The 14,548-nt window shown below is 38.2% G+C and overlaps 1 protein-coding gene across 3 annotated transcripts in view; it reads left to right on the plus strand.

The window, feature by feature from the left end:
• Positions 1 to 14,548, plus strand: part of Cttnbp2 (cortactin binding protein 2) — a 153,202-nt gene that overhangs the window by 48,379 nt on the left and 90,275 nt on the right. The window contains exon 1 of one of the 3 annotated variants that reach the window (XM_085840804.1): positions 12,792 to 13,039. The exons of the other annotated variants lie outside the window; for them this stretch is intronic. The gene's annotated coding sequence lies outside the window, so the exon portion shown is untranslated. Of the gene's footprint in view, positions 1 to 12,791; positions 13,040 to 14,548 lie in introns of those variants that run through there. 3 annotated transcript variants of the gene reach the window in all.

Consider the following 14,548-nt stretch of genomic DNA (forward strand, 5'->3'; position numbering starts at 1 on the left):
AATTACTGGCAGAGTTTGAGTAAAGAATGTATCCAAAGCATTGAAATTCTTTTTCCCTTGATTGTTTTTAATGTGGTGACTCATCTTCAGCTGGTAGATGGTGTCGATGAACAGTGCTTTCTGTCTACTTTTTTACAGATGCTCAGCAGTTCTTCTGACTGCTTTAGCCTGGGAATTCCTAGTTGGTAGGTCAGGCTGGTCCTTCGGGACTTGGGAACTGGGTACCACAGTGATAACAAATACCCTTTGACATTTTCTTCGCTTCCTGGAGAACTGTTTTATTTGGGGGGGGGTGGGTTGGGTTTGTTTGTTTGTTTTTTGTTTTTTGTTTTTTTGTTTGTTTTTTTTAGCTCCAAAATTTTAAATTTGTAGTCACAAGGTCTCCCCACAGAGATTATCTATGTATTATCTCTAATAAACAAGCTGCCCCTATTTGAATTTTTCCCTTTTAGAATATTCCTCATGTAGGGATTCTTAACCTAATGTTATTCTTACAACCAACACTATTTCCATATTTCTTTTTCCAAAATAATTAGGAATTTCCTGAATTATCTGTATTATTCCTGAAATAGTGAGATTTTCAAGGTCACTGCTTTCTGTTCCCTTGAGATGTTTTGTTTGCTTGTTGGTTTGGATGCCTGCTAATTGTTCATAGAGGCAAGATGTTTGTAATTTTTGTTAAGTAGTGAAAATGCCCTAGATGCTAAAAACATCATGAGAAAGAAAAGTCAAATGTTTCTATGGACTGGCATAATGTGAAGAACATGCAGAGAAACTGTGTGGAAAATTTTAGGAAAGAATTTGGTCCAGCAAAACTTACCAAATTCCTGAGTGCTTGATCCACGGATATTCAGTTCCCCAAAGGAGGCAATTATTTCTTTCACCAATTTCACACCCTTCAGAAGCCTTGTTTTTCAAACACTAACTCTGAAATCAAAGGCCAGTCAGAGCTTTAGCCCTCACTTTAATCCTTGTCTACCCTTTTTCAAGATGTACTAAGTCAACTTTTATAAGAACCACTATTTTACTCTCAGTAAATGACATAGAGTTTTGTAAGCTTTATGATGGAATAGTTAGTGAGACAATTGTCCCAGCTTACTCAGTATCTAGAAACTGTAGAAAATCTAGAATATAATTTAGAACCTTCACGATGAGCTGGCTTATGCTTGGTTGTTATTTTAGGGCTATAATCAATACTTCTATGCCTCTCTCTAAGTTTACAGTGAAAGCTGAGAAACGCATCCAGTGCTAAGGCAGAGCTAATGACATCAGCAGGTTCACCATGGCTCCCTTGTCTAAATGTGATGCTTCAGAACTCATTGTTTGCCCACATTAGAACTGATTTCTTGTATCAAGTGCTGTTGCAGAAATAGATCTGTGTTGCCGTTTGTCCCCAGTGTCTCCTCTTGGCCCCACTAATTTCCTCAAAATTATCTCATAATAAATATCTTGTTCATTTTTCTCCAACCACAGTATGATATTTGTGCATGCTTCTCTAAGTGTTAGGCTATGAGTTCATGTCTGTCCATGGGCAAATTGATTGTATCTTCATAAGTAGTGGTGGCTCTTCTTGACTGGGACATGGAAAGACTTCAAGCCATTATAGACTAACCAGAGGAGTTCAGGCCAGCTGTACAGCTGACATAATGATACTTGAGCTGTGTAATTTAGTGTTTTGCTCTTGAGGTGGGGACTAAGGCAAGTGTGCTGGCTATCCCAGATCTGTTAAATATTGTGCTGGAAATCACTGTCATTTCAATATGGGACTAATGAAAAATTTAAGACATAAGGACTCATGCCCCGTTCAGATGATATCATTGCTTATGCAAAACTCCAAAGTAATTATCCAAAACACTGGCTAAAATCAATAAGCCAATATATGTAAAATTTTTAAAGTACAAAGTTTTATTTACTTATATAGACAGACGCTCACTACATAGTCTAGAATGCCCCAACTTCCTAAGTGCTGGGATTACAGGAATGTACCTAATCTAAAATTGGTTATATTCTCTACTTTTGTGTATACTTGAAACATTTCACAGTTAGTAAAACCTTAGAAATACATTTTTTAAAACTTAGTTGTATTTTTCCAATTTAGTTAAAAAATAGAAATGGGAAAATTCCTATTTACAGTAGAGATAAAAATCATACAATACATCGGAATTAACCTAACAAAATATTTCTGAGACAAAGCTGCTAAAAATAATAATAAAAACATTTCTAAAGCAAATATTGTAGGAAGCTTTTTTGGGGGGGGGGGGGTTGAGACAGGGTTTCTCTGTATAGCCCTGGCTGTCCTGGAACTCACTCTGTAGACAAGGCTGGTCTCGAACTCAGAAATACACCTGCCTCTGCCTCCTGAGTGCCACCACCACCCAGCCTGTAGGAAGTTTTTAAATATAAATTTATCTATTTAATTAGAATATAATGAAGAGAATAGAAATAGTCCTAGAATGACCAAAGTAGTTTTGAAAAAAATTTAAGCAAAGACTTACCAATTCTGATTGCAAGATTTATTATAAGTCAGTTAAATATACATATGGTGTTAGCAGAATGTATAAAGAATCCAGAAATCGACCAAACATGTATTTTCAACAAAAACATCATAGAAATTCATTAAGGAAAGGATACCCCCTTTCAACGAATGATTGGAAACTGGATCTCTATGTGGAGAAATCAGACATCAAGACTTCCTTATTATTGGTTTGTTTGTCCTGAAGCTGAGGTGACACCCAGGGTGCACCTCATATATAAATAAAACAACAAAGAAATAGGCATCATGGATTTGAGAGAGATCAAGAGGGCTGAAGGAAGGGTTGGTGGAAGGAAAGGAAAGGGAAAAAAACCAATTTTGTTACATTTTAATTTTTAAAAATTTAAACTATTTAAGACTGAAATCTATAAAACTTTTAGAAGAAAATGTTCAGATGTTCAATAAAGTATGTTTCTTAGGATACAACAAACCATGAAGCTTAAAAATGTTTAACATGTGTAAATGTAACTTTTATTCGACAGATGTAATTGTCATCTTAGAGGCTTACTGCTGAATAAACTTACCCTGCCTAGCTCTTTCTGAATTCTGACTGGCTGATTCAACTCAACTGTTCTGTCTCAAACTCACTTCTAAGCTGACTGATTCCATCTAGCTCCCCTCAGCTTCTGACTGAATTGCTTTTCCTCTTCTCACTAGCAATCTCTTCTAATCTTTTGGCTCCTCATTCTGTCTTTACCTGTGTTTAGCTTGTTCTCTCTGCAACCTGTCTCTGTAAAACTCTCCTGGTGAAACTGCCCCACACATCACCCACCATCCTTTTTCTGTCTTGCTGTCCTTCAGTGTATTTCCTGTCTGTTTTCATGTGAACTGGGTGTATCCTATCTGTGACTCATTCTGTCAAATCTTTCTCTGATTTGTCACTTTGTCCACCCCTCGATTAGACATCACTTTCCAACATTGCCACTTCCTTCTACAAACTAACTTTACTTTCATTGTTTGGGATTAAAGGTGTGTAGTAAGGGCATGTCTATATTCTGGGCAGAAGGATTAAAGGTCTGTCTTTCCAGCCAGATCACACAATGGTCTTTAGATATGACCCCTAGCCATAGCAGTCATTTTGCTGGACTAAAATTCTGCTATAAACATGGTTTAAAACATCTTCAAAAGTCATATCCAAGGAAATGAACAATGTATCTATAGAGTTAAAGAAGATATTCATGACATGCATGATAAACGATCTCTGTGCATAATAAGCAGAGTTCTTAGAGCTTAAAAATCATTAGGTGGCCCTGTTAGAAAGAAAAGAGTGTATACTTCTCTGAAGAGAGCCAAAGACTAGGCGAGCTGGGTATGGTGATACACAGGCTACAGCACTCAGAAGACCAAGGAAGGAGGATCCCAAGTTTGAGGATACTCTGGGTTACAGAAGAATACTGACTTAAACAAAACGCATTTCTCCCATCATAATCACCACCCCTACCACCATCACTGACAAGTTAGGTGAAATGACCATGGCTTGAATAGGCTGAAGTATGAAAGCTTAGTCAATCTTACATATGTAGTGGGTTGATGAGCTAGCAAACTCTGTAAGTAACTTGGTAGTACATTTCAAAATTGAAAATATTTTCATTTTTTTATTCCAGTAGTGTCATTTCCATGGGTATCTATTAATAATTATATCACACCCAGTTTTGTTAAAGCAGTCTAAAAACAACCTAAATGGTAGACAATATGAAGGAAAATAAAGTATAATACCCGAGGTTCTCAATAAAGGCTTCTATTATGTCCTTAGGGAAAAAATAACTTGAGGAATTCGAGGCTTAACAATCACCCTATTTTGATGAATGAATTATGGATGATTTTATTTTTACTAATGTTTTCCCAAGTTGTTCATGAACATATTATTTTAAGCAGTGACCTTTTAAATGTTTATCTAGTTTAGACTGAATTTCCTTTGTTAATAATAATTAGTATTACTTGCTATATTTAATTTTTTTCTTTAATATTAAATATTTATTTACATTAATTTTGGGTAATGGTTGATTCTACCATCATTGTAAGTAACTGCTATGTGGAGAGCATCCTGCTCATGTTCTTCAAGTCATAAAGACATGAAGGATGGAGAACTATAGTTAACCTAAGGATTTGGTACTCATGGCAGAGATTTCCTCTCCTGCATCCCAGTTCTGAGCAGTGTGTCATGGCTGCTTGGTGTGATGTGTCTCTGCAGAATTTGAGACAATCCCTGAGCTCAGCTACTAATTTAGTAATATTGATCCTCCGTAGGAAAGCAAAAGAGTGTGGTACTTGTATGCCATTGACCAAGTTTAGAGAGAGGAGAGATCATTTCTTTTACAGATGGGCATGGCCCTCTGTGTCTGTCTGAGATGAGTCCTGAGAAATATGTACTAGATGATGTAAAGGCAAAAGGAAAGCACGGAGAGAATTTAGAAGAGAAGATCGTTTCCGTTAAAACCATCCAGTTCATGAATTCTGTTACAATGGGCTACACAAAATCCATGGCTTACTGAAACATGCTTTCCAGACTTCAGCCTCAGAAACCAAATAAGTGTAAGTCAGCATTTGTTTCTGATTCATAATACCTATTATGCTATTTATAGGATAACAATTTCAGTCCACTCACACAAAGTGATGTCTACAAGCAGGTAGCAGAGGGGTGTAATAGAGGGAGTTCAGAAGCAGTAGCTGCCTCTTGGGTCATCCCTAACATAAGGCAGCATTGCACGGCAGGCTATGGGATGCATGCCAACCCTCCTTTCATTCTGTATATCCTGTGTGTATTTGTGCATAGAGGCATTGTCTGGTCATGGAATCATGAGAATGAACCCAGCAGGTAATCTGACCTTTTTGTTTGTTTGGTTGGTTGGTTTGTTTTTTGGTTTTTTGGTTTTTCGAGACAGGCTTTCTCTGTATAGCCCTGGCTGTCCTGAAACTCACTTTGTAGACCAGGCTGGCCTCGAACTCAGAAATCCGCCTGCCTGTGCCTCCCGAGTGCTGGGATTAAAGGTGTGCACCACCACGCCCGGCATAATCTGACCTTTTACTGATAACTTTAGAACTGAATTTCTGTTCCTACCTGGAGAATTCTGAAAGCATTTTGGTTATTGGAGGTTGGTGGTTATCCTTTTGTAGAAAATAGGGTGACTATTTACGTTGCTGGTCCACTGTCTCCCATCACCCACTACTCTGCCTGTGCCAGGGAGAGTAAGGAAAGTATCTCCTGGGCTGCTCCACCTCTCTCAAAGTAATAATTCCTGCTTTTCTTTCTTTTGTGCTTACAACTGGGATTTTCCCCCTTCTCTCAAGAGCTCATCATTTTTTGTTTGAGTTTGCTGTGCTTGAACTCCCTGCGCCTAAGATAGATTTAGAGCTACACAAATTTAATCTTGATGTTAGTTGCTTGTTTAGAAAGGAAGAAAAAAAAATCCTTGTTTCCCCAATTCAGTTTTGAATCAGAATAGCTCAGGGTTTGAAAAAGAAACAGTTTAGAAGCCAAGAACCTCTCTAAGTTATAAATCTCCATGTTGCGTTTCTTATGCATGTTTGATGCACAGCCAGAGACAGGGATTTGATGCCAATTTTGTGCAACTCTATATATCTTTGGAAATAGCTTTGGCTCTTAACTTCTTTATCATATTAACCATAATTCATTTTGTTAGGTATCGAATATAAATGATAAAATATCTTTACATTTTAAATTTAAGAAAATGGAAGATTATGCATATTTGTGGGGTATCTCATGATGGTTCATGAAATGTCTCTTTAAATATGAAATCAGATATTGAAAGAGCATAATTATGCCTCTGTCAATCATCTCTTCATGGCATTCCTTGTTCCTTCCACTTTTGCTTCAGTCTATTGGTCATTCTTTATATACTTCAACAAAAAATGAGCCCAGGAGGAGAGGTGGTTTCCAGTTCAGACGTCTCTTTCTTTTTACTACTGCAGCCCTGCATTGAGTCAAGGGTATGTTGTTTGTGCATGGGGTAGCAATGTCTATTTAGTTGTTCACACGTTGAATGTACTATTGATTAAAACCATTACTCATTCCTGCTTCTTTGTCCTCAAACCGACTCTTATTTCTTTGTCTCTCAAAGTCTCTTGTCAGATGGAGTCGTCATTTCCACCATCACCCCTGGCTTGAAAGCATTAGTACCATTACTACCCGAGGCAGTGGCAGCCATGTTGGGTTGTCCAGAGCTGTGGATAGGTTTTCAAGAAAATGCATATTAATGCTGGTGTCTGCTAGTTTTAATTTTGAGGTTTTCAGGACTTTGGAGGGGAAAAAGACATGTACAAACAATTGTCAAGTTTTATTTTACTCATGCATGATATATTCTGTAAATGTCTTGAAGGAAACTGGCTAAGTCTTATTAAATCTGTCAGCATGTGGTCAGACTGATGGCTGAATGTGTGGTACATACAAAGCTCTAGCTTCTTCCACAGGCTCGTTTCTGCCTTTTAAACCTAGGTTTGTTTACTTGTTTTTGTGGGGTTATTTTTGTTTTGTTTTGTTTTGTTTTGGTAGTGGTTTGAATAGAGTTGTATATAACATTTATCTCTGATATCTTTTCTCTTATCTTCCAAAATATTCTTGTCAGAATTATCTCTCAGTGTGAAGAAGCATAGGCTTTGAATAAAACTGCCTAGGTTGAAAGTCAGCTCTCATTGAGTGGCCTAGGGCTAGTTAATGAATTGTTCTAAGCCTTTGTTGCTTTCTGTAAAATCTGAATTAAAACAATGGCTATTACCTAGGTCATTTGTCAGGGGGCAATAAGTTAAGAGACAGTAAATATCAAGCTTTCAGCAAGATTTATCTTTTTCTTTGTATTTTTTAATGATTGTTTTATGTATGTATGCATGTATGTATGTATGTATGTATGTATGGAATTGCAACTTTTAGTATGATGAAGTGATTCAAGTTTACGGATGTAAAGTTATGAACACTTTAAGAGGAAGGGCTTTGTAGAAAGATTAATTAATACATGCCAAGCTTTTACATGGATCAATGTTATTTTCATAACAATATAAATACAACGCACAGAGTAACTTTTAGTTTCTTTCCTAGGATTACAGCTATGTTAGCTTTTCAGTGCTGTACTAAAACACCTAATATTTCTAAGGCAATCAGTTTATTTTAGCTCATGGTTTTGGAGGTACCAGGTGACAAGTGGGCGAGTGGACCCATCGCTTTTAGACCTGTAGAACACACATTGGGTAGCACAGAGCAATGCCTCATGGTTAGAGTGTGTTCAATTCTTGACTGAGAAGGAGAAAGAAGATAGAGAGACCTGGGTCCCACAGTTGTCTTCAATGCATGCCAAGGTACAATATATTAATTAAACCCCCCACAAAACCCTTCCTCTTCAAGGGTTCATTACTTCCCAGTAGCACCAAGCTGGGAACCAAGCCATTAATATACCTAGCTCTGAGGAACAATCTAGATCCAAACCCTGGCAGCAGCATACAATTTAAAAAAAAAAAGTTTTTTAAGTATTCCTTATTTTCCTTCAAATTAGTTTACCTGATTGTTTTGAGCAATGACGAGCAAAGGACTTCTATAGTACATTAACAGTGTTGATCAACAATCATAGCAATGGTTGGGGTTTTGCTTCTTGCCTGTGGATTTCTCTGTAAGAGTTCATAAAAACATCATGTTCTGATGAGCATGGTATGAATGAGACATCGCTCATATTCTCGGGAATTTGAATGTTTGGTCCCCAGTTGGTTGCCCTGTTTGTCAAGGGTCAGGAGGTGTGGCCTTCCTGGAGAAAGTAGGTCTCTAGGGTGGGGCTTTGAGTTTTCCAAGTCTGCTACCTCAGCTTCCTGCTTGTTCTTTTCCTATGAACTCTCAGCTTCTGATTCTGCTACCATGCCCATGGTGACTTGCTGTCATGCTTCTTCACCACGATAGTGATGGACTCTTACCCTCTGCAACTGTGAGCTCAAAATAAACTTTTCCTCCCCTGAGTTGTCTTGGTCATGGTGTTTTATCACAGTGATAGAAAATCAACTAATGTACTCTACTTAAGAGCTCCTTTAAGAGTCTATTCGTGTAACTAATTACTCCCTATCTTTATAATGACTCATTTTCTTGAAATGCATTTCACGCTCAAGTACTTCTGAGGCATAAAGCAAGAAATTACCTGTACATTAGCTGCTTCTCCTGAGGAAAAGGCTTTCTTGACCGGATGCAAATCCCCTTCAAGTCATTTCTTTTCATCAATGCTCTCCATATATATATAAACATGTATTCAGTATTGTTGAGTATGCTTAGTACTCTTTGTTGCTAACATATCCTATTAACTATTTTTTTCCCTTCTAAGAAATGCGATCTTTTTGTGTTACAAGGCTTAGGTCATACTCCTTGGCTCAATCAATCCTTTTGCCCAGCTTCTTGAATACTAGAAGTCTGAGAACATGTGACTGTACCCAGCTATTGCTCTGCCATTATCAGGACTAATGAAATATGGGCTGGGGATGTAGCTCAGTTGGTAAGGTGCTTACCATGCAGGAGCCCTGGGTTTGATCTCTAACATTGTAAACCCCACTGTATGCACCTGTATTCCCAGAACTCGGGAATTGGAGGCAGGAGAATTTCCAGGTCATCCTCAGCTATCCAGTGGGTTTAAGAGTAGTTTAGGCTATGTCTCACACAAGAAGGATGATCAAAATACTGTGTTACACAGTTCAATATCTTAGAAGATAAGCTGTGTATTAAGAATGTTAAAATGAATAAGCATGTTTATTGAAAAATGGGTAAAAAGGTTTTAAGTGGCTTGGGCATATATTCAGCTACAGATGCTTGCTTGAATCCAAAAGCTCTGGTTGTTTCAAGTTAATGAAAAGTGGAAGCAGTAAGCAGGTGCTATCAGGAGGAGATACCTTTGGGTAAAGAAGAAGCTGTCCCAAACAGCTTACAGAATGAGGATGATCATGACTATGTAGTTGTTGAAGGTGTGAATCACAGAGTGACTGAAAAGATTCTATTGTGGAAAGGCTATACCCAGAGAGTACCTGTTATGTTGGGTGCAGTTAGGGAATACAAAAACCAGTCATCCCAATAGACTGTGAACTCCCCACAAAGCCCTTCCTCTTCAAGGGTTCATTACTTCCCAGTAGCACCAAGCTGGGAACCAAGGGACAGGTACTTCAATCCCGTGTGGCACTCCTAAAACTGTTCTCATCTGTCATCAGATCAAAATGAGATCAAATAGTTGCATCCTTCCTGGGACACCTGGCTCTGTTTTAGCCAAGTGGTAAATATGTCCTCACTTGCCACATCTAGAATTACTTCTATGTTGAGGATTTTTGACTTTGACCCTGATTCCTGAGTTCTTTCTTCAGGAGGCTCTTGGCTACATATTCTGTTTGCTTAAGTCTGGTAAGTGCTACTTTTAGCCATCTGACAAGCATGCATTATAAATGTGTTGTTTTCCTTGGGCTGGGTTAAGTGTGACAGTTCAATAAACAGAATCCATTTGAGAAGAGCTCAAAGGAAAAATGCTGGAATAAGTTACAGAGGAAGCATCCAGTGAGTAGATTCTCTGTAGAAGCCAGAGATTACAGACTGATGTGCTGGCCAAACCAGTTGAATTATGTGTGTGATGTTGCAAAATGAACCGCACCACCACCTTCTTCTCCTCCTCCTCCTCCTCCTCCCCCCCTCCTTATTCTTCTTCATAGACTTGCATACCTTCTATCAATAGTAGTTTACCAGAAGTTTGCCATTTCACATTGGCTAATAGCATGTGAAATATACACCAAGTTTCATCACAACATATATTACACATATTTGTTATGGTTTAGAAATTTGTGTATCAATCAAAGTGTTGTACTATATAGAAGGTTCTGAAGCTTCCCAGGAGAAAGTAGGTTACCAGAGCAAGTCTTTAAGGGATTTATCCTTTCCTGAGCAATCCTTCCTTCCTTCTCTTCTCTCTGCCAAAGATGAACAGCCTCTGGTACATGGCCCACCACAGGTGCAGAATGAGCAGAGCGAGTAACCTGGGTGAATCTATGAGCCCAAATAAATGTTTCCTCCATTAACTTGTTTATGTCCTATTATTTTGTCATAGCACCAAAAATCTGACATGATATTCTAGTATTCTAGTAAGAAATGTATAAAGATGTTTTAAAAATCAGTTGTAGAGTTGGGTAATCTGCTCTATGTCAGTGGGGGTGTACGGTAAGAGTTGGCACCATATCCCTTCTCTACCTTTTGGTTAAGATCAAGTATAACAGCTGTTGCAGAATAGTTTCTTCAGGTCATGCTCTTATTTAATCTGTGACTTTCAACTCTTGGATAAAGATGAACAACTGCATTCTTAATCAGCCTGCACTCAAAGTGCCTTTTAAATCAAAGAATGACCTTTCTCCATAAATACTGCTTCTAACAATAAGAGGGATATATGAAACTTGGAGTATGTATAACAGACAAAGACATTTTCGTATGTTCATAGGATAAAGTTATTACCTGGAAACTGAAAATAACCAGCATGAGTACAGGGGTTGGTTTAGAGAACACATGTTCTGTGATGTTGATTCATAGAAACTTGGTATATCTATAGTTTTAGGAACATGAAAAATATAATCAGGTTTGTTGTCTAACTACAGGGTATCTTAGTAAACAAGTAGCCTGCCCTTTTTGATTTCTCTCATTTTAAAATCAGTAGATGTCAGGAACATAGATACATAGATATTTATCAGTGCATGTTGTTTCTCTCCTTAAAGAAAACCTAAGGTATATATCTGGAACTTCCTTGTAAGGGTTAGAGCCTATCCATATTTATAAAACAAAAATAATTGGCATTTCAATGTTTATGTTTGTGCTTGTATATAATGAGGCATCCTTATCAGAAGGAAGATTTTTTTTTTTAAATAATTCTAAGATGCTACAGTTAGGTCATTACAGCTGCTAAGTCTTTATACTTTTACTTGGGGCAAATTATTATGCATCTTTATTGAAGGCTTTTTGTTGATTTGATGTCTATTCATAAGATGTAATATTTAAATATGGATAGTTGTTTGTTTTCAATTCTTAAATATTTATTATCTCTTTGTAGCATGAGAAACTTTAAACTTCTGTCTACTAGATATTTGAGAATGTATAATTCTTACAAATGGTCTGCAGCCATCAGATGACTAAATAACCCTCTTGCTATTTTGTTACTCATTGTTATCCAGTCTTTCTCTATATCCCACTTCATGTTTCCTAATGATCAGTGACCACTATCCTATTCCATTTCTATTTTAATATATGAGTGAAAATATGGAGCATTTTCCCAATACTTAGCTCATTTCACTTAATGTAATGTCTTCCAGTTCCAGCCATGTTGCCACAAATGCCAAATTTTCATTTTTTTTGGCAGAACATCTTTTGTATGTATATATCACATTTTCTTTATTTTCATCATTTATTTCAGAGATATCTTAGTAGATTCTATATCTTATTATGGTACATAATGCCAGCAGCTTAAAAACAAAACTAAGTACAACAAAAACATAACAAAAATTGTGTTAAATATTCTCAAACTATAAAAGCTATTGGGCAAAACTGAAAATGTATTCTGAATAAATATATTTCATGTGATTCAAAAATTAATTTTAACTCAACACTCAAAAGGTCACTTCAGATTTAAGGATAGATTATATGTTCAGAAGTTACTTGAGATACTATTATGACAAATGTTGACAACATAAAATAAGTCTTTGGGGGTGAGTTGATATCCAGTAATGAAAAATGGATTGTTAAGATGTAATTTGGTGGCTAGCTAGATGCCTGAGTGGATAAAGATGCTTGCCAAGTAAGCCTGAGGTCATAGGTTCTCTTCCCCTGAGATCAATGTGGTGGAGAGGGAGGGAGGGAGGGAGGGAGGGAGGGAGGGAGGGAGGGAGGGAGGGAAGGAAGGAAGGAAGGAAGGAAGGAAGGAAGGAAGGAAGGAAGGAAGGAAGGAAGGAAGGAAGGAAGGAACAAACAAGCAAACAAACAAGTAGAGAGAGAGGGAGGGGAGGTTTCTCCAACTGTCTTTTACTGTCCTTAAATGCAACACACATGGCTCTCACAAAATAAGCCAATAGAACTGTTATAACTGTGTGTAACTTAAGCAGGGAATTCATAATAGACATAATTACTAAAGTGAAGGGTAAGTGCATGCTTTCAGAAGATATATTTACAACCTAGTTTTGATTTCTAAATGTTCTTCACTTTAAGAATACCAAACAGTGTGGTTGTTAGAGAGTAGAAAGAAAGGTATTCTTTTTGTTTGGTTTTGGTCATGAAACTTGAACCTAGGGTCTCCCACATGTTAGACAGGCACTGTACCATGGAACTGAATGCCGACCGACCACCCAAAGTAAGATTGCTAACAAGGAATCTTTTATCTTCAGAATGTTGTGCTGGTGGTCTTGCTTCATTCAGTTGCTTCTCCCTTGGTATAAGATGCTGTTCTCACCCCTTGTCAAGGGAACTTCTCATTGCAATACACAGAGACTACTGAAGGAAACTGAAATTCATCATGAGAGGTAGGGGGAGGGAGCGGAGGAGGGAGGGAGGAAGGAGGAGGGGAGAGAGAGAGGGAGGAAAAGGGAGAGAGGGAGGGAAAAAGGGGAAGGGAGGGAGGGAGGGAGGGAGGGCAGAGAGAGAGAGAGAGAGAGAGAGAGAGAGAGAGAGAGAGAGAGAGAGAGAGAGAGAGAGAACAGAACTTCAAGAAAACAATTAGTCTGGGCCTGATAGAGCAGGGCTGCAATTCCTGGTACTTGGGAGACTGAGGGTTCCAAGTTCAAAGCCAGCCTGAACAATTTAGTGAGAACTTTTCCTATATATTAGAGATAGGGATCTAGTTCATGGTAGTAGAGCTCTTGCCCAGTATGTGCAAGGCTCTGGGTTCAATCTCCAATAACACATAAAATACTCTAACTTACTGACTCACTGCAGATGCTGTAGACCAGGTTGACATAGAATGGAACCAGCAGCCATTTTTGTGGAAGTGTAGAGTTTGTTAATGAGGGTCATCTGACAGAAGCTATGACTTTTTATTTGGATAAAAATGTGTGAGTATTTCTCAGAGACCAGGTTGGACAATGGGCATGACAGCGTGGAAAGGAACACTGTTCCCTTTGTTCTGTCAGTGTGGAGAGAGCATGGGCCGAAGTCAACAGAGGCTGCTTCTCAAATGCTGCATGATAAAGAGTACAGGAAGAGATGCCTCCCTAGCTCGCAGACTCCACACTTAGGGAGCCCCATACTTAGCTGAATAAATTATGGTCACCTTGAAATTTTGCAGTCTTTTAATAAATGTTCCATTTTGTAATGAGCCTTGGATATTAGGTAATGTGCCTTAAATTATGGCATTCATTGAGCAGTCTGAGGGGAAGGGCCCCAACAGTGAGGAAGGAAGTCATCCTTTAAAATCACCAAGTACTATGTGAAGAATGCTAGACATTCTTCAGAGGGTAAGGAAATAGGGTACCCGTAGCCCCGTCATCTCCCACAGACACCCATGGATAACCATGTCCAGTGTTCCCAACTCAGAGTGGGCAAAAAGGTGAGGAGAGTGCTTGGATAAAAGGAAAGCGACTGTCAGAGTACCTCCTTCTCACATGGTGGCTTTGGCTGGCTGAATGATGTAAAAACAACTAGGGGTGTTTCAGGGGTGTTTGCATCACATGCATAGCAATGGGGGAAGTGAAGTACAAGATGACTTTGGCTTTGAACTTGCATCTCTGAAGGGATGCCTAAGCTCTGTGATTGACGAGAACATTCTCTTTGAAGAACCTAGGAGCATGAAATGCTTTTAACTCCAAAATCTCGCTACTTTTTTAAATGTAAAATTATTTTCTGAAAGCCACAGAAAGGCTGTCTGAGGAAACTGAACTTTTTATGCTTTTTTTTTTTTTTCACTTTCTAATCTAATTTGGTAATAGGGGAAAAAAATAACATGTCACAACACTTATGTCTTTACGGTTTTGGCTTGCTGAAAGTCACCTAAAAATGGAAAATCTTAGTTCTGTGCAGCTATGCTAAAGCATGGA

This window comes from Mus caroli, unplaced genomic scaffold (assembly GCF_978045245.1).
Source record: "Mus caroli unplaced genomic scaffold, Mus_caroli_1 scaffold_7, whole genome shotgun sequence".
In the NCBI taxonomy this organism is placed as follows: domain Eukaryota; kingdom Metazoa; phylum Chordata; class Mammalia; order Rodentia; family Muridae; genus Mus; species Mus caroli.